The 20,494-nt window shown below is 42.2% G+C and overlaps 1 long non-coding RNA gene across 1 annotated transcript in view; it reads right to left on the reverse strand.

Moving 5' to 3' along the window:
* The window catches only part of LOC310883752, a 109,915-nt gene that overhangs the window by 42,767 nt on the left and 46,654 nt on the right, over positions 1 to 20,494 (reverse strand). Inside the window, exons 7-10 of the long non-coding RNA XR_014573719.1 lie at positions 10,768 to 10,871; positions 10,114 to 10,207; positions 7,651 to 7,706; positions 1,936 to 2,492 (exon numbers count right to left, since the gene is read on the reverse strand). This is a non-coding gene — a long non-coding RNA (uncharacterized lncRNA). The remainder of the gene's footprint in view (positions 1 to 1,935; positions 2,493 to 7,650; positions 7,707 to 10,113; positions 10,208 to 10,767; positions 10,872 to 20,494) is intronic.

The raw sequence follows: 20,494 nt of genomic DNA on the forward strand, positions 1-20,494 counted from the left end.
CAGACTTCGAGGAGTCCTCCTCAGCCATTACAGATTAAATTGCATTCTGTACAAGTGTCCATCAGGCCCCAGCTCCAGACTCCAGGCTGGTTAGAGGGCAGCTGATTCAGCTGCAAGAACATTTTGCTCCGCTTCTGATCTGTCCTAATTATAAAAAGGATGCTCTTTCCTTTAACCCCTAGAGTTCTCTCTTTCCTTTAACCCCTAGAGTTCTCTCTTTCCTATTCTCATGGTTCAGTCCTTCAGCCAAGTATTCTGCTGGTTTACATGAGTTTTACGTGGACTGTCAGCAGCAGAGAAGCTGTATAGATCCATACTGCCTGAGCATCTCTTTTTTAATTTGTATCCCTCCGACCAATGAAAGACTTCAGATTTCACATAGAGAATGGCAAAACCAGGACACGTTCAGGACCCAAAGTATCTGCCTGAGCAGAATTTAGATTTTGTAAAATCAAATCTAAAACTAAAGAAAATACCCCCCACTTTCAGTCCAAAGCACAGGTAACTTGAATACACATGGCTGAGCTAGTTTTAAGGTAACAAGCACCAGTACATTTAGCAGTACAGCAATAGGAGAAGTAGAGCCTGTAATACTTTGAGAAGATAAGCTCATGGGCCCACATGGAGCTTATTATGGTTCTGGCAGTGCAGCCAGCTAGTTAACAGATGTCTCAGCAGAACTACACAAGCTGTACTGACAGCACTGCAATGTCAATACAGAATAAACATCTGGACTGCAACCAGGAAGTGGTAGGTTGTCATTTTCCCTTCAGCTGGTAAACAGTTCCATTTTAAAAGCTCTTACAGTGGATCTTTCCACATCTTTGGTTACAAAGTGGTGTAACAGGATGGAAAACAAAGAACACAGGCCTGATACTGATCACTTCAAGCTTTGCCTTGATGCAGCTCTGACTCTGACTTCAGCTGATTCACTCCTGACTGAAGCTGGTTTAGATACGAAAAGAATACGTACCACCTTTGTTGATCTCGCCCCTTATGTCCCATGCAGCGAAGCTTATGCTGCAGCAAACTCCTCCCCTCCTCCCACCAAGCTTCTGTCTTTTCCCACTCACAGCAAAGTCTTACCCCTTCTGCAGCCCCTCTCCTGGAAGAGGAGTAGGGTTGATACTCGGCATAGTTCTGGAAACTGGCATTGTGTTAACACTGCCCTGGGGTGCCATGGGCAGTTGTGAGCCCACAGCACCACAAACAGAGCAAGTCTGTGGCTTAGCACCACGCTTCGGGAAACGGTACTTTTGTAGGTTCACAGATCTAACACGAGAATGTACCAATACTGCCATATGGACTGAACTCCTGCAAAACAGACTATTCACAGCTCCTGCAGGGAAAGGAATTATCCTTCCCCCCTACATAGACTCAACATTACTAACAGCAATATCTCATGGTTGAGATGCAGAATAGTTTAAGACAGACATGCATTCTCAGTTTGTACACTCCATGTGATGATGAATCAACCACATCCTATGGCAGTCTGTTCCAACAGCAGCTTACCCAGCCAGACAGCGTTTTGCTTTTATATTTCCAATATCTCTTTGTCCTGAATACAAGAAAGTGCATTGTTTAGAAACATCTTGCTTTGGGGATACTGACAAAATCAACTGTCCCTGACAGTCAAATGTTGGCTGATAGCATCTAAATGATTTTTTTTCTTCCTTTTAGATACTCCCCTCTTTGTGTTAATGCCTTTGCTCGTTACCAAAATTCCATTAAATATTCTACCCATTCTGTTTTGTTAAGTTTGTTTGTTTGTTTGCTTGTTTTCCAATTAGTTTATTTCCTGTAGAATATTTCTTAGAATCAACAGCTGCCTAGCTATTGGTGGTATCTTTCAAATGGATTAATGGAAAATGAAAAAGAGAAAAGGGAAAAATCATATGTGGAGGGATAAAAAAAAGAGAAAAGCAAGCACAATACCTGTCTTCTCCAGCTAGTACTGGACAGCTCCCTCCAACCAGACTCTCATCCTCAATGTGTAGTGGCACTGGAAGCTTTTAATACCCTTCTGATATAAGATATAAAATCAGCTGTCACCAAACCCATTAGTCAGCTATTAACAATGACTGTCAGCACAGCTTCGAACACGGTGCAAAAAGCTTGCAGCAAACAATCTAGAGAAATGTTCCTTATCAATAAATTTCTCCTTACCTTTAGTAGTTAGTGGGTGACAGTGTTTGAGGTATCTGCCAGGTAACTTTTAGAAAAAATCCTTACCACTGCACTTGTGGAATTTTTATTATGTCTACCCTCTAAACAACTTTTTATGGAGAAGAAAAGTTCCCCGTACACTTTCTCCACATCATTCACTAAAATGACGAGCGTACTTATATCTTTTGGACTTACCTATCTGCATACGAAGCATGTAACATAGCAGCAGATGTGCTGTCAGTATCAGGTACTTATCTTACAGTCGATCCCACTGCCCAGTCCTTTAACACACAGTGGGTGATCTCCATTTTCTTAAAATCACATCTCTGAAAAACCAAAAATTTGCTACTTGAATGGAAAGAAAGCATGGCATTTCATCAATGGAATCTTAAAATACTGACAAATAAAGTCTATACAGGATTGCCATTTTTCCACTAGTTTTTGTCATATGCAGAGCTAAGGAAGGGGCAGAAATCTGTGCAAATTCCAATGAAGTATTCCACAGAAGTATGCAGGGAAAGGTTTGGTTTCAAACACAAACCATTTTGCAGAAAAATAAATGCTAAAATAGCAGAGCTCATGTTAGCCTTCTTTTATAAGAGAGATGGTTTACTCGGCTGGTTGAGTGTTTGAAAAATACAGATGAAAAAACACCTAACAAGAACCCTTGTAGTCTTCCAGTCAGATCTTCTATAGCTGAAGTCAAGCAGTAACTGATAGTGTTAAATCAAGACACTAAAAACATCTGTAGTTTTCTCAAGTCTTGAAGACCATTTCTTTTTAAAAGGTACTTAATCTTCTCTAGATGTAAACAAGGGTCAGCAAAACAAGTGCTCTGGAAAGGTTCTCCACACACAAATCTTCTACTATTCATGTAAGTAGTATTTACTAACTGTAGTAACTTACTAACCGTAAGTTAAAGCAGAATAAACTTCCTATTGCAGATCCAAATACACACAATTACTTCTTTGTGAAAAGGGAAAAAAGATAATTGTATCAATGCAAACTTATGCTCAAATTAGACGTTGCACTTCAGTAAACAACAATGTAAAAAGATCACATGCCTAAATAAAATATTTATAATGGTATAAATTTTATGAGTGAATGAAGCTGTAGGGATCAAACGCATGATCAATGATCAAATGTAAACAATGGACTGAATTTTACCAAGTTAGTCAGCTGAGCTACTGCAATTGGTCATATACATCTTCAGTTAATCCTAATTTTGAAAAATAGGGAGTTGAAATCAATAATTACTTAATGAGTAAATACTTAATTGCTCTTTTATTATTATTATTTTACATATTGCTGCTAGTGCCAGGAGGTTGAGGAATGAAGAGGTAGAGGGAAGTTTATCATAATAAGTGTGAGAGAGACACACGCTTGTTTAGGGAGCTTAAGAGGTGAGAGAAATGCTGAAGCCTACTAGAGGGGATGTGAACTGACTGAAAATCGCCACCTGAGATCTAATTAAAAAAGGTGACGATGGTATGAGGAAAGCAATAACACCAAAAAAATTAATTACACTGCAGAACCACCTCAGAATCTGTCACTGACCATCACCCTACTCTGCCAAGAGCTGAGAAAGAGGGGCCCCCGCAGGAAGACAGTAACAGCAATGTGGAGATCTCCACCTCAGTGAGTTGAAGAAAACAGTTTGACCAAAAAAACAAACCTAATTTATTCTCTCAACCACTGTCACCATTTCCCAATTGCGTTCTACAAATTCATATCCTGGCTTAAGGGAAATTACTTTTCCTTAGTTTACCCTGCGAGCATGTTGGAAAGATAAATACCTGTCCTGTCTGGAGAGAAAGACCCCAGTTTAAGAAAAGGAAATAAAGGCCAAGCTTTCAGCCATTTTGTGCTGCAGTTTCCAATGCCCTAGCACCGAGCTGATCGTGTCAGTATCTCAAGGTCCCCAGAGACGGTAATCTTATGTGTTCAGAGAGGCTTTAGTTCATGCAAGGTCAGAGTAATTGTGCATGATTAATGGTTTATCTCTTCCTGAAAGCCTTACACAAAGGCTCCAAACCAAGTTAGCCGTAATTCCATACTCCTTACAGTCTGCTTAAAGGGGCAGCATCCTATTTCCTCTTGGTGGGGCCAAGCCTGTTGACTTTATCAGAATTGGAAGCAGGCCACAAAGCCTTTGAAAGAAGTCTCTCTCCCCCATTCAGCTCCCTAGGTAACGTGAATACATTGTGAAAGAAAAAAAGAGTCCAAATTCAGTCTAAAACACCCCAAAGTCTTAAAAAAGACTGCTCTGTGACAGTCCCCAAACCTTTTGCTACAGGATTCTTTGGTTTTCTACAGAATTGGTCCTTAGCATATTGCCAGAGCAGGGCACATTAGAACCACCTTAGAATCCCATTTTTAGTCTGCAGCTGTATTTTGTTAAGAAAAGGATCATTTTTAATCAATTACAGCTTTGTGACCATGGGCAGCCACATAAGCTGATTAAATTATTATTTGCAGATAGTGCTCACAGATAATTCCTTAGGGATAGCTACAAATTTAGCCCTTTTTTTTGTTTCACAAAGCATTAACAAAGCTCGATTGCTTTGAATGTGCACTGTCTTCTGCTTGAGATTTTAACTGGCTGTTTTCAGACTATGGAGCATTTGTGAACTGTTCGGTTCAGCTATTTAGTTATACACAGTGTGTAATTGGGCACGTAAGTCATATGCTGTTGTTTCTGCTCTCTGAGTGGATGTCCTAAGCCCTTTACAGAAGAGAATAGTGAATAGTTTTGTTCACATACCAAATCTCTGTGCTCTCCTGTGACTAAGACGTTCATATCAAGCACAACATTCCCCGTGGTTTTCTGAGAATGAAACTCCCTGCATGTCAGGTTTGTTCACTAACAGCAGATGATAAGGGATCACAAACATGGCTGAATCAAAGCAGTCGTTTTCAGTCAATTTTTTTTTTGGTAGACGTAGTTCCCACAATTCAATCAGATTGAGTTTTGATTTAATTGGGAACTTGAAATATTCAGTGTTTTGTTGGGAGGAAGGAAAAAAGGCATACAGTACAGTTAGAAATTTCCACACACACGCAAAAAAAAATACAAAAGTCTTCTATAGTGGTCACAGAAAATCAGCTAGTTAGCCATCAGAAATGCAATACGGACACAGTCTGACTGCCACATTCTTAGGAACAGCTTTTTCTTTTAGAAGGTGGAGGAGTTGAACAATGTCAACGGCTATCTTAAATCTCTTCCTACCAAATAGGAACAAACCGGCTGAAAACTGCAACTGAAGGTAACTTGGAGGAAAGAGAATCATGACCGCTAGTCCTTTGCACTCAAAGAAAAAGTAAGATTACACAATGAAAAGGACACTGGACTACAAAACAGAAGATGGCAGCAAGCTGAGGGGAACTGGTAGATACAGAATCTCTTAGGAAAACTTCTAATGGGAAGCAACGTAGAGTAAAGTAGCACTTAATGAAACAGAGTATACAGTACTAAACTGACAGAAGTATCAAATGGAACGTCTCTGATTTTAATTAACCCCCAAAATAAACATTAATATTAAAATAGCAATACTTGAATAAGGGTTAATATCAAACAAGAACATGTGAGGAAGAAAAAAAATTAGAGACAGAACTTCAAAACTGATTATATATACCAAACATAAAGAGATGTAAAGAAAAAATAATAAAGTCATCAATGACTTTTTTGCTTCCAAATTCACAGAAATAGATTAATAGTGACTCACAGCAGATTTTCCTATCAAGGAAAGGGAGACAGTCGAGAACAAAGACCAGGCAGGTGAAATAACACTTTTGTCAGTACAGCCCAATCTGGGATCTGTTTGCCAAATCATGTCTTCTCCCAGAGAGAAAGGGAAACATCCTGAACTATCCAAGCTTTCAAAGAGCTTCTGTGCTTCCACAAGGCTTCGACCACCGCATACGCGAACAGCCAGGAACTGTGGGGGGCAGCAGGTCTCTCTGTAAAAGTGGGGACTGGGGTGCAATTCCGAAGCAGTGCTTAGACCCCATGGATGCCACATTCAGGTCGCCCTGAGCTACCTAAACTGAATACAGTCAAGTATTCAGAGCTTGATGAAATCTGTCCTAAAGCAGTTCAAGTACCTGAAGCAGTTAATCTGTGAATAACTAGCACTAATCTTGGTGTGATTTTGGAGAATAAGGGAGGTTCTGGAGAAACCATGGGCAAACAAAGGACTTATCTTCAGAAGAAGAACATAATTAACTGCACTGTCTAGAAAGACAAGAAAAAATTTAAACAATCAGTTTAGAAGTAACTGGAAGGTAATAGGATGATGAAAAATGTTCATTACGGAATGGTCAGGAACAAATTATGTTCCACCTATCATGTTCTATCGAATGGGGCAACAGTTGCAGTGATTATGGGGGGAAGCATTAGAGATAATTTACTTTGAAAAGTAAAGTAAAAATAGAACGCTTTTAATCCCTGCCCACCCAATGTTTTCAAAGTATACAAGGGAAATCAAACGTAGCTTAAAATCACTACAATTTGGGGATAAAGCTGTCTAGAAAATCCTCTGAAATTACTGGTAATTTGCTGTCAAATTGACAGGACACTTCACCTGGAGTTCTACAGGGGACCGTATTATCTCCACTTTTATTAGCATAGTCATGAGCATAGATAGGCCCTTACAGGTATGCAGCAGCCATATTTGAAGGTATAATTACAAGTCAACGATCTCCATAAATTGGAAAAAAAAATAACAGATTGTATCAAGATGGAACAAAATAAAAACGAGTACAAAATGTTGTATCTATCAGAAACAAACCCAAACAGATATGGACAAGTGGCAATATACAGAAAAGGATCTTTGACCTTCTAAGTAAATGCAAACTTAATTTTGATCAACAAATTGATGTCAACAAAAAAGAGAAGTGAGAGAGAGGAGGAAGACATCTCATCCCAGAACGTACTGACAGGTGAGACATGGAAAGTTTTCCCTGTTTGTGCTGTACATGGCTCAACTTAAGCCAAGACATCCAGGTATGGCCACCTCGCTTCAAGACAGATACAGATAAATGAGGCTATGAAGACCAATAGGAAGGTTCAAAAGCATCACTGAAAGGAAATGACTGATGGAAATGGACATCTGTTTTCCATCCAAAATAGAGAATGGGACATGATTATTCTTTTGCAGTATGCAGGTAAGTGGTGACTATGAAAAAGATGGTCATTGCTTTTTTTCTGTGGCCACTTGGGGATAGAACAAGATGTAATCGGTGTAGCATAGCTGACAGCAAGAATACTTGGGTTTGATATTAACATGACTTTCATGAATTTTTAAAATAAAAATAATAGTTAAACAATGGAATAAAACAGCTACATAGGAAGGAAAGAGAATTCATTTCAAATAAGGATTTCAGACAGGTTTGCCTCAGGGATAGTCTGAGTATGCACTCAGACATAAGCAAGAGCATCCTCAAGCTACTGGACATAAGTGTGTTATGGAAATTTCTACTCACCAGAAAATGGCTGCCCAGCTCTAAGAAGGACCAGCTCAGTATCTCAGGACACGGACCTGCAGTTAAATAAACAGCTTGTGACACAAGATGAGCAAGGTCTGGGTGATTAGCATAACTGCATCAAGTTACTATCTGCAGGTTGATTTAAAAAAAAAAAAAAAAAAGTCTTTGAGATGAAAGACGCAAGAATAATGAAGGATATCCTGACTGCTACTGCTGATAGTTGCAGCTGAGCTCCACCTGAGTAAACCCAGACTCCTGGTTGAGACAGCAGGTAAGTTCTGTACTTGCACTGGCCTGAACTAAAACACCAATAAGCCCAGAAAGCTCAGAAGCAGGCAGGCAATTCAAGATATTGATCTGATTAGCAAGATGTAGATTTGTGAGATTCACCAGGAATAGAGAATCGGGAATCTTGAATCAGCTTTCAAGTCCCCCATCAAAGTGCCTTGCACGTTTTGGATCTGACAGCACCGGACCCAACAGCGCCATACGAGGTCACAGTGCAGCATTTTCTCTAAACACAGTGTTATATCTCAATGTCATAAGGCAGCACTGTCTGGTATGTGGTCAAACCCACAACAAATGGTGACCTGCCATGTCAAATTTCCCTGGTTCGATGGTTATAAAGTTAGCATGTGATGCAGAACAGATTCAAAGAAGAAAAGAATTGCTTGCATCTTCAGTACACGTTTTCTGAAGCAGACCTAAAGTCACATCAGCTGGCTACCTTCTATTCCTTGTAACAGCCTTCTGTCCTGTTTTCCTCGGACTATCCCTGCACTGTTCTGAACACTCCCTGTAACAGCAGGCAACAACCCTGTCTTGGGATGCAATGTCCTTTCCAATATGGTAGCAATATATCTTTCCAAGCACTCATTTTTTTTAAAAAAAAAAAAACAAAACTGTGTTACAGTTACCAACTATTTGAACAATCTACCTCACAGTTGCCATGGAGCCTGGGCCTCAATTTCTTTTTCCTCTTGTCTCTTTGGGCTAAAGTAGATTTTTATGCCAGATTAACCAAAGTGCTACTCTTCTTTGATCTGCAGTTCAGGCCACAGTTCTGACTGGAGAAGGGAAAAATAATTCACCAGGGTACTCCTAACGTAAGAGCAGCCAAAAATGCTTGGGTTTCCAAGGTTTCCCCTATTTCCTTTTCAAAAGGGACATCGAGAAAATAGTAACAAGTTAAATATGTTGAAAGAGTTTTGCTCTTCGTTTCTTACTCGTGCTTTAACTTTCTCTACAAATGCAACTTGAACAAATACCAACAGTAGAAAAGCCTAAGGGTGCACCACCAGAAAAGCTAAAAATGCTTTTAAATTATTAAATAACCACAGCATCCTACCCCTCAATTTCCCTTTTTTACTTGGTCCCTCCCTGCCACCGTTTGGGTAGGTAGCCCTTCACAGACCACTGCCACACAGAACTAGCATGACCCACACCTTAGCAGGTTATAAAACAATCAGCTTGCATCATTGACCACAAGCACTTTTTGTTGTACAGCTTCTCCAACAAGTATCTAGTCCCACAAAGGACACCTTTGAAATCAGTTGAACTCAAGTAAATTTAATTTTAAAATAAATAAATAAAGTCACTTTAACAAAGACACTAGATTTTGTTTTTTTACTTTTTATATTTCTGATATCACATGCCAGAACATATATAAGGGAAACTCCTAGAAAGTTGAATTCAATCTGGAGCAGGAGATGACATATGACAGAGAACTTACAACATTCCTCAGCGCTTACACTTAGCCTCAAACCTTCATTAACTAGCTAACATTCAACAGTCTCTGTATAATTTTAAAAATTGTAATAGCAGTTACAGCTACCACTTAAATGAAAACTTTCTAAGTTGAGATCTTAACTGTTGGGCAGAATGATGAAGTCCTTCAGATAACAACAGTAAAATCACTTAAAGAGGGTAGATTTAGTGCTTTTCTTGCAGGGATCTGTGTTATTCTAATATGATGATGACATCTGCTTACTCATGACAAAATTAACATTAAATTCTGCATAACTCAGACACACAAACAATGCAAGGTGCTTAATTACCACTTAGCCTGGTGTTAATTACATCACATGTGAAACCCTCAGCTCTGTGTTTCAACAGAAAAGTTGTCAAGAAATGACTCTGCAGTCACACCAGAGGATTTGGAAACAGCTCATTAGCACCCTACAGAAAAAAAAGGATTAAGTTGTGCCCCAAAACATCTAGCTCATGCACTTGCGAAGTCATTCAACTAAATTCTGTTCTTTTTAGAATCATCAGGAAGTGAGACCTTTGGTGGGAAAAGTTGAGAAATCAAAAAACATCTTTCTTCTGTAGCCCCACAAATCCTTTTCTCCCACTATTTTTCCAGTTTCCCTCTATTTAGAGTTACAGAAGTTCTCCACTTCTAGTCTGACCTGCCACCAAGCTCAGGCAAAATATATTTTCCAGTTATCCCAGACCTACCTGCAAAATAGCATGGTTGTTTCTGAACCGGTTCTGAGGTAACCTCAATTTTTCTTTTCCCTCAAATGGACTCTGGAACAAACACTGGAACAAACTGATTTCAACCAGGCAGGTTGTTATTTGGCAAGTAGTAAGTGCAATATATGAACCAATATTAATAATCTCTACAACTATACATAATACACAAATGTCCAAGTCTGGGACTCCATTCAGGACATCACGAGGTAGACTTTTTTTTTCCTGTTACAATATTCAGCATGCAATTAAGGTAAATTCATCTGTTCTTTTCCATTAAAAGAAACATCCTTGACAAACCAAAATTTGACATATTTTTCTGAGCGATATAGGTAGCTGTTGGATTCATCATATAATCTGGGCCTACAGACAAGTGATAGAGAGAGTAATAGGCAAAGCCAACAGATTTTTTTTTTTGCCCCATTGCTGTATGCACTTTGTTAAGAAGAACTCACCAAATTTAAAATCTGGTTTAAAACCTCTGAGCTCAGGTGTACTAAACGGATGCAACCCTGCTTTGGAAGTGGTGTGGTGCTGCAGAATGCTAGAAGCAAGGAGGGTGACTGGGCCCAAAGACAGCTTGTGTGTTCCCAGAGATGACTTTGTCATCCGGTCTTCCTATTAAAGGAACATTCCTACCTGTTCCAAGAGGGACCTCTGCTGTCTTGGAACATCTTTCTTCCACTAGGTCAGCAGGTGATGAGAATCCTTCTGTGCAGAATTGCTCTCCACATCAACAGCATCTGTCAAAACAAAAAAAAAACAACACACGGTATCTCCTAATCCATGTAAAATCATGGAAAACAAAATCATCTTAAACAGTTGCAGCAGCACCTTCCTGAGTCAGTAGAGGCCTAGAAATAATGGTTCTTCGAGATGTAGTTTTCTCAGGAAGTTTCAGTATTTTACTAAGTAGAAAACACACAGACTTCAGATAAACTAACTACTTAACTTCTGATTGCTTCTAGTTACTTCTAACTACTTAACTTCTGATAACTTCTAGTCTGCATGTACACTCACATCCAAACTATTTTCCTTAGGTGTTGCAATCGGATAAGCTAAATGGATTGAGCAAAGTAGTTATTTCCTAATACCTGAAAATAGGAAATCTCTTCTCCAAGTGTATGGAACATTGACATCACCGCACTAGCCACAGTTTGACAGGGTATGATTTTGATGGGACAGCAAACACCACACAAACACATTTTGTGTTTTGCCTTAATATATGGTGCAGAAAGGAATTGGTTAACAAGAACACAGGAAACTCCTTACAAATTGGTAGTGTTGGCAATTTCCTGCAATAATTTAGAAGATTTTCACTTGCTTGGTTGGGTTGGTAACTCATATCCTTAGGTCGAAATTCAAGAACTTCAAGTTTTGACACACAATCCAATGATTAATAATATAGGCTGTATATACAAGACTGAAATATGCTGGGCCAAATCTATCATATAGCTACATTATGTGTAACAAAAATGCTTTTCAGGCCAATTTTTGATTTCAAGACAATTTCAGAAAGTTCATTATTGGAGAACAGGCTTAGAAATTTGACTCTATTGAAGAAAACCTACCACAACAGTCAATGAGAGTTACGTCTTTGCACTCTTATGCAAAGAATGAGCTTAGCAAAGACTTCAGCAATTATGATGGGATCAAAATCACTCAAACGATAGGGGGCCTACCAAATGATTTTTTTTTTGAGGCAGAGAGAGCATTCAGGCATACGACTCCTATCAGCTTTCTAAGGTATTAAGTTATTTATCTCCCACTTTTAAAATTTCTCTGCACAATCCCAAACCACCTAAGCACTTCTGAAAATTCTAACGCTAGCCCCTAGCATGAGAAGATTTAAGTCCTATAGGGTAAGTCCTATATGGTTATCAAGAAGCACACGCAGTTTTCAGAAGAACTCCTTACGCTGATTGTAGGTTAGCGCTGAGCTCTTCTGAAAATTCAGTCTTTTTATTCTGTTGCCAAAACATAAGCTAACATGCTGAAAACATTTGACGTGCAAACATCTGAAGATCCTTCTCTGACCTCCTCCAAAATCCATCTATTCCTGACTGAAATCAGAGGGGATTAAGAAAAGACACATTTGGATTAGCAGATTCTTGTAGGAATCTACTTCTGTACACCCCCCCCCCCCTTTTCTTAATGTGCACAGCTTCGGTTGATTTTTACGAGAGCTTCTGTGTTTAAAAATAGAATATATGGCTACTGTGTAATACACATGAGGCAAACAGGAGGAGAAAGAAGCTAAGAAAACACCCTGAAATCTCTGTTGTGAACCAGATGCTTCTACCTCAGAGCTTGACATGATCCACACGGTCTGATGTCCAACGGGCAGTATGTCATGCTTTAGTGTTACATTTTTCTCCCCTGTGGCAGCGAGTTGCATTACAATCTGTAAAGTAGGAAACCCACATATGCCATTATAAATAGCCATGGAATGCCCTGCAGTGACTGCAGTGGAGCTGGAACTGCACTCTGAGCCCCTCGAGGAAACTTCTGCTGTGGCTTAACTCCAGGGACATCGCTTATCCTATCAGTCGAATATCTATTAGACAGGTAGATGTGGGCCCTCACACAAGATGTGACAAGGTGTACAGCAGCGTCAGTGAATCCATGTTTGCTGTAATGAGGCTTTAGGGGCCTTCAGTCCCTGAAAACAGCAGTCATCGCTGTGCCATCTAATTTCCCAAAGTCTTTCTTCTACAGAAAATCATCCTTCTTGTTCAAGGGAAGAAGCAGTAGCTGCGGCCCAGCTCAGATCATCCTGAAAATAAACATAACACAGCTTCTTCCCTGGCCGACGTGGCGATTCCTCATGTGCTCCCTCACTGGAAGTTCCCATAACAGCCCAAGACGTACTTACAGCATCTATCTGGCTCCCTGCAAGATGGCTTAGAGAGAAGCCACCAATGCAGGCCACAGCCACCAACTACAGGGCACTGCTGAACTCCCCAGATGCTGCCTCCCCTTGGAGCTGAGCAGATTCACACCCTCTAACATCCAGCTATGCCTGAAACTTCCTCCAGGTGCACATGGAAATATGACTTGTCCCATTATGTGCCAGGAGTAAAACAGGAGACTCAACAATTCCCAGCTCATGCTCTGTCCATAAACCCTTTCAAAAGTAACGCCACAGCCTGAGGAACCCAGCACGTTCCATCAACGGGGAAGGTCCAATAACACATGCATCCTGTGGGAGGTCCTCTCGTTTCGCTTTTCCTCAATTTCTCCATTTCAACTTCTAACACATACTGCAGTCACCAGAACGGAACAAAGCTCAATTCTTTCTCTCTGCTGTTTGTGTCAGCGAGCATCTTGCCCTGCAAAATCAGCACAGAAACTCCTCCCAAGTCTTTCCTGGTTTTGTGGGTGACAATGGCTATTCAAAAATGGGAAAAGCAAGAACTGGAAAACATTCCCATCATCAAAAAATGTTCTCGTATTGTCACAAAACTGGACCTGAGCATGACCACAGTTTTTTTTTCCCACAAGTCCACTTGGCTCTTACTCTGAGCTTGCATTATTTGCTGCCAAAACCTGTGTGGTTTGATGCTCTGCCTTAGTCAAGGATTCACAGAACTTACTCACATGCCAGACTTGTTATGAAACCTCAGGCTGTAGGCTTCAGACAGCCCAGCTTTCATCGGGCTTCTGCTTTACCTGCCATGGAAGAAACGTGCTATGCAGAGCCTACCTTCCTCCTCAAAGGACAACGCAGGACCAGGCTGTCCCAGGAAAGCAGTATGCCCTAGAAAGCAGTAATTCTTCCAAAATGGCATAACATACACGTGGGTTCTGCTGTGCCTAGCCCAGTACTTGAGTGACACAGACAGAGGGGGACTGGGCCATGCTGCGTCTCGTCTCTGGTCTCCTGAAGCAAGAGAACAGAACGGACCCCTCTGGTCACCCAGTACTGAACCAATCCCTCTCCGCTGCATGAACACACAAGCTGAGATGACTCCTTGCCCTTCTCCCCAGGAACAGCCAGACACTGCCTACCTCGGGCAGATTTGCACTGTCCTGCATTTAATGTCTTAAACCCCCTCACATGTTCGTGTTCAGGACCGGAGCTGCGGCCAGCCCCCAGACAGGAGCCTATCGACACCCGTACCTGGGCAGTCACCCCGGAGCGGCACAACGCTCGTGCCTCCGCGCGGTATTCAAGTGCCGCAGCCAGCTAATTCTTTACAGCTTGCACTTTTTAGCCCTCGTTATGGCAGACAGTTGGGCGCCCCTGTACAGTTAAAGATCACAAGCCTTGATAACCTGGCTCTTTGATTTATGACAGCCCAGACCTCAGTGATCACCTAATGAGGGGAACCTGGAGTGTCAACCTGTTTATTAAATACCCAGAACCAGCTGTAGACCCAGCCAAGGAAGTAAGTTAATCATATTTCTCATTTATTTTGTGTATCCCTCTCACTCCCTGGCTCTCCCCTTTCTCTCCTCCGTTCTGCCTGGCTCCCTCTTTTCATCTCAGAAGGGGAGGGATTTCGGACAGGTCATTTACGGAGACTGTCAGGGGGCCGAAATGTTTGCGATTTCCTACTGATTTCTTAGGTGTTTAGAAGTTAATAATATTCAGCACCTCATGATTCTTTCCTAGATGTCAAACAAAGACATGAAAGGCAAGGAACCCAAGAGGAAAGGAGGGGGAAGGAGGGAAAGGGATGGAGCAGCAGGGGCAGTAGGAGAGCAACTTTCTTCTCCCCCGATGCAGTTTTAAAGAAAGCTGCATCCAAGAAAATCTGGCATTAGTCCTAACACACACACACACACACACACAAATAATAATCACGTAAGCATTGTGAAAACATCCCTCTGTTGCCTTTAATGAATAAAGAATTTCTTTGCTCATCCTCAGCAAGGCCTTGGGCAATAAAATCTGAGGTTCCAAAAGGCAAGGATTCAACCTGTAAAACTACTTCAGATTTACGAGTTTTCCCTTCTGTCCCTATTTAGGGCTTTTAGTTGCCTAATCCATTCAAGTTTTTATTTTATACTTTAATCCCTCTGAAGAAAGTTATGAAAGACAGGACTTGTTAAAAATCACTGAATCTATCCACCTGATAGGATACAAACATCCAGGGAGAAAAGTTACCAGATTTTATTGCAGTATCAGAAATCACATAAGTAATCTGGACAACTTAGATATAGAATTAATGCAGAGAAAATGCAGGTATGTTTATATTAACATTCTGTTAACTTTATAATCATTAAAAATTTAATAAAGCTCTGCTGTCACTTGTCCAAATATTTTCGCTTGCCTTTGACCACAACAGTTCACTTTTTGAACCAGAAGAGTTCGGATCAAATAAGTGTACGTCTTCTCACTGAGCACAGGCTCTGGTGTCTCACAAGATGAAGCTGCCCCCAGCAACTGTGAATCTGCCTCTGATTCAAGCCTGTCTGCCTCATCTGTACAAATGAACCTCAGAAACCAAGGGAATAAATGTCCTCATTTGTAAACACCTCAGTGAAACATAAAAGCAGAGAAACCGCTCAGATACCTGATCTGATCCCACACGGGACTATGAGTCAAAGCAAATCCTCTGCACTAAACTCAGAAAGGCTGAGCCAGCTGCTACAGAGCACCAGAAAGTCCAATATGTCGTGTTTTTAAGCCACAGTTTCCCATGTTTTACTTCATCCAAGCCAGCTGCATGTTATTTGAATTGCAATCAGAACTTTTCTGAAAAGCTGAAGACTTTCTGCCTACTGTCCTTGAGGTCACTGGGGCTGCACACCACAGAGGGCAGGTCCACAACCAACAGGAGTAGTTAAAGCCTCTGGGTTAGCTGTCAGGGAAAAAGGCACTACTGGCCTCCCTTAGCATTGGGGAGCACAACAGAAAAGATGCCTACAAGATGAGCCCATGCTTTTGAGTTGCAAATGTCAGAAATGTGCCTTTACTTCTGCTCCAGCAACAGACAGATATGCTTCCTAGTGCTGGGCTGGTCACAAGGGAGGTTGCTGCTATTCATACCTCTCTGCTTCTACCAGAAACTAGGAGGGCAGTAGTTGGCTTTTCAGGAAACGAGAAATAGGCCTGAATATTCCCTTCTTGGTGATTACAATTTTGATCCTTCTAAGGCACTAATAAGTGCCTCCCAGTGCCTTTGAGCAAAAAGCTTTCCCATACTTTTTCACAGCTGTGTCTGTGAAAGACAGGCCTTCCACAGGTGAAGTAGGAGAGGGAAGACAAAAAACCATTACAATTCCTTCTTGTTCACAGCTGCAGAAGAAACAAACCTCCTCACATGCCAGTCCTGCAAATCTCCCCAGGTGAGACGCCAGGACCTCCAGCAGTCTAGCTTATCAGAAATTGGTGTCTCGTCGTTTCAGGCTCAATATTAACAGAATTAGCCCAAGACATCAAGCGGTTCTGTTTGCAGAGGCTCTGCCTTGATACAGAGCACGGGATGATTTTCAAGTGTTTCAGACACCTGATCTCAGCTGAACAACTCTCCCATTTCAGCCCTCACATTTCAGTGTTGCACCCTCTCCTCAACCTGCGGCAGCACTTAACGGTCACAGGCAGCACTCACCTCAGTACGCACCTACCTCTATTTCCTTCTGCACCTTCCCAGCCCTGCCATCACACTGCGAACTAGCTTTTGCAACTCAGAAGTGAGGGCCCAGTGGCCCTTTTCTTCTTACCAAGACTGACAGGTTTACCAACCAACCTCACCGCCTGCTCTCACAGACGAGTGCTTCAAGCTGCCAAATTACTGCACCCTCTGTACCAAGAGCTTGCCTAAAGCTTCCCCACATCTCACTTCCATACTCAGGCCAGAAGGGCAGCCCAGAGTAGGCTTCCTCTGGTGCTTTGTCCAGCTTACTTGGAAATGATGGGGAAGCGTTTCCAGTTGCTGCAGAACAGCCTGATTTCTAGCTTCAGAAACCTTAACGCTTTGCTTGGTTTCCTTTTATCTGCCTCTTTATCTGTTTAAATTTAGCCTGGTTCCTATATTCTGTTTCTCAAGTCCGAGCCAATATCTGTTACCCAGCACCCAAGGGGGATCTTTCTCTGCCACTTTCCTTCTTCCTTCAGCTTTGCTCATCCTCTCTCAGGAGCTGAGGCTCCCTTGACCCAAAACAGCTATCCTGCTGGCAGCTGCTGCTACCGGAGGAAGATGTCTTCAAGGCATGCTATCAAGGAGTGCTGCAGAAAATAGGAGCAAGTCCTAAAGGCTGCCTGTGTCTATGCAATATATTTATTTAATTGATACGCTCTCAGCTTTCCTTAATAGAAATAGTCAGAAGCATCAAGTAAAATTGCCTCTTGCTATTTATAGGGTCCCCCAGAGCAGGCAGGTAGCAGATGGGGATGGGAGGAAATTGCTAACTGCCCTTATTGTGTGGAAATGAGCCTGCAAGCACTTGCAAAAGGAATATTTCAAGGCTCAACTGAGAAGTAATAATATGGGCATTGCAGCAAGCAGCTAAAGTGGGAAACGGGAGCAAAACAGGTCTGTGTTGAGAAAGGACTTGAAAGGAAGAGAATGTACCAAGTGGCTACTTGCATCAAGAGGCAGGCCTTGGGGGTGGCTCTCTAGCCGGGGATATTGGAGAGGGGAGGGAACAAAAGAGTTGTTTTCCTTCCCTCTGAAGCCCCTGCAGCCAACGTGACTGGCACTTGTCATTCAGGGCCTGTCTGCTGTGCTCTCTTTCACTCAGACGCCCTCGCTGGCATTGAAAAGAGCAGGATGTGTAAGGAAGCCACTCCAGGCAGCTGCCTCGGCTGCTCTCCTCAGCCCTCAAGGCTAGAGGGAGCGAGCAGGCACCACAGAGCTGTCACCAGCCCGCTGTCAGCCGGACACTCACAGCTCTGACGGGGCTGTCAGATCAGGGTGGCTCCCCCGGGTCAGCAGGGACGTGCCTCCCCCTCCTCCCTGCCATGCTCCCGACCCGTGATGTTTCTGACCGTGGTGCCGCTGCAGGGGAGCAGAAGGAGCCTCGTGGCACTCAGCCCACGCTCTTCCCCCTCTCGCAGAGCCACCTGAGGGGAGAAGACCAGTCTAAATCTTTCCTGCATCTATTTCAGTTTGAAGCAAACCCCTGTCACTACTTCACTGCAGGATGGACTCTTCTGTGCAACATGCTACCCAGATCACTGTCCCCTTCGGTTTTAACCCCTCAGCAGATCCATCAGGAGAAAGAATTTTCCACACTGAATGAGGATTTATTTCCACAGCTCTCCAGCGTTCAGATCTAAGATAGCCAGGCCATGGGGCAAGACAAAGAGATCAATCTTTACAACTGAGCATGAAGGAAGCCTGTTAAAATTTTTTTCTTTTCCCTTTCCATCACACAGAACAGCAAATCTATTCTTCTGTTAACATCCTTTCAGAATAAGAGTATTATCTCATGAGAAAGCCTTCAGGGCCAGCTGTGTCCATGGCCATAGCAGTAGGAAAAAGAACTGCAGTGGTTTGGATGCTTGGTAAAGCAGACTTGCAGCGGTGAACTGGAGCTTCCCTTGCCACAAACCTAGGCATGAAGACTGTTCGTAAAAAACATCCCTGCAGTGGTAGAGACCTGAAGGTTCTCTCTCACACAGCTTTAAGAGCAAGAACATTCTCCCTTGTCCTCAAAGCCTCCAGTTACATAGACAGATGAAGAATATCCTTGAAATAATTGCTGTAGCTACTCTGGGACAGAAGTCCATTTGGGCTCCAATCTTTCCCGTTCCTGTTTTTCTCCAACTCCACCAACTTGTGTTTCCTTTACTCTTCCTCTTGCTCCAAACACACTGCTAGTTTTGCCTTTTCACGTTTCCCTACACTGAACACTTTTTTCTCACCTCTCTTCTCCAAGGGGAGTGCAGGAATGCCATTTTCATCCTTCAGCTCTGGTTTTGTTATTGCATAACAAAAACAAACCATAAGCCGAGCACGCTGGGTTCCAAGCAAGTCAGTAGTTTCAATGCAACAACCCCCTTTTTGATGTTTACTCATAATTTTGTCAGGCAGCATTTCCAGAAATACCCCAGCAGTGACACCTTCAGCGAGACCGAGCTGAGCTCCAAGGTAAGGTGGGCTCCTAAAGACCAGCTCCACAGAGCTCTATCGGCAGCCACAGAATGACGTCTTGGACCAACCTTATCTCTACGAGTCACTTTGAAGTCAAAAGGAGACAGGTCTCACTCATTTGGTGCTTTTGTAGAGATCAGCAGGCATTTCAGATATCTAGACAGCTCTGTAAATTTGGCCTCGAGGCTCAGACCTCCAAAAAGGTGTTTAAAGCTTCCAGCCTCCGCTGCCTTCAGTAGAAGATAGGCACCTTAATACTTTTGCAAATCCAGTGCTCATGCCTAAATCACCTCGAAAACGGTACACGGTGAAAGTCAATACCACACAACAGCACACAGGGCAGAGGTCCCTAAGCTGCTAAATCCACCACACAGTAGAGCAGAGTGCTGCCTGGGTGCTGGGCAGCCCAAGGAGCAGCCCGGCTACATTAGCAGCATGCCGCATTCCCGCTGGTAAGCCCACCTGGTGAAGACATGCCCCGAGGCTCCTCTGTCACTTAGGTGCTTTTAAAATGTTGCCTTTCCACTAAATCCAGCTCCCAAATCAGTCTACTGACAATTCTGCCCCCTTGGCTTCAATTCTCCCCTCAAACGTTTATGTCACTGGAATTTGCTCACACAAACATTTCAGTTGTTTTCCTGCTGTAAATACAGACATCCATACATAAATCAAGGTGTTTGCTCATGCAACACTCCCCCAAACAACTTGTGTATAAAAACATAATTCCTTGGGAGACTCCTGACAAACAAAAATTCAATGCAACCTTGCTAGGCGGCTAATAAATTTGGCTCATTTCTGTCTTTCTCCCTCAGTCAGGAAGGAACCCAGCTATTTTTAAATCTGGATTCATGTACGTAGCCAAATATAATGTTCTTTCTTCTGTGAAAGAGAACAGGAAAAGATTTTAAATGTCCTAACATTTCCTAGGCCGGCTTATCTCTCTGTCACTCTCCCCCAGAGAGACCCACTGTCTGCTTTGTCTGTTTAGACTGATTTTTTTTTATTTTTTTTTTATTTTTTCTATTTTTTAGGCTGAAGCTGTCTTTTACTATGTGTTTGTACAAGGCCTGGTACAATGAGACCAGCCCACTCAGGGCACTGCTGTCGTAGGAATAACAAGCCTATGCTGGGGGTGTATATGGCAACGAGATCCCTGTTTCCCAAAAGGATTAGCATGCAGGTCTACGCCATGAAAGTATGCTAAAATTAAAAAAAAAAAAAAGAAAAAGAAAAAGAAAAAAAAAAACCCCAAGAAATAGAGATGAAGCTTTCTCAGATATGGGAAGCTTACACGCACCCACATCTCACTTCCTGGGACC

Source organism: Anser anser (genome assembly GCF_964211835.1).
Source record: "Anser anser genome assembly, chromosome: 18".
Classification (NCBI taxonomy): Eukaryota; Metazoa; Chordata; class Aves; order Anseriformes; family Anatidae; genus Anser; species Anser anser.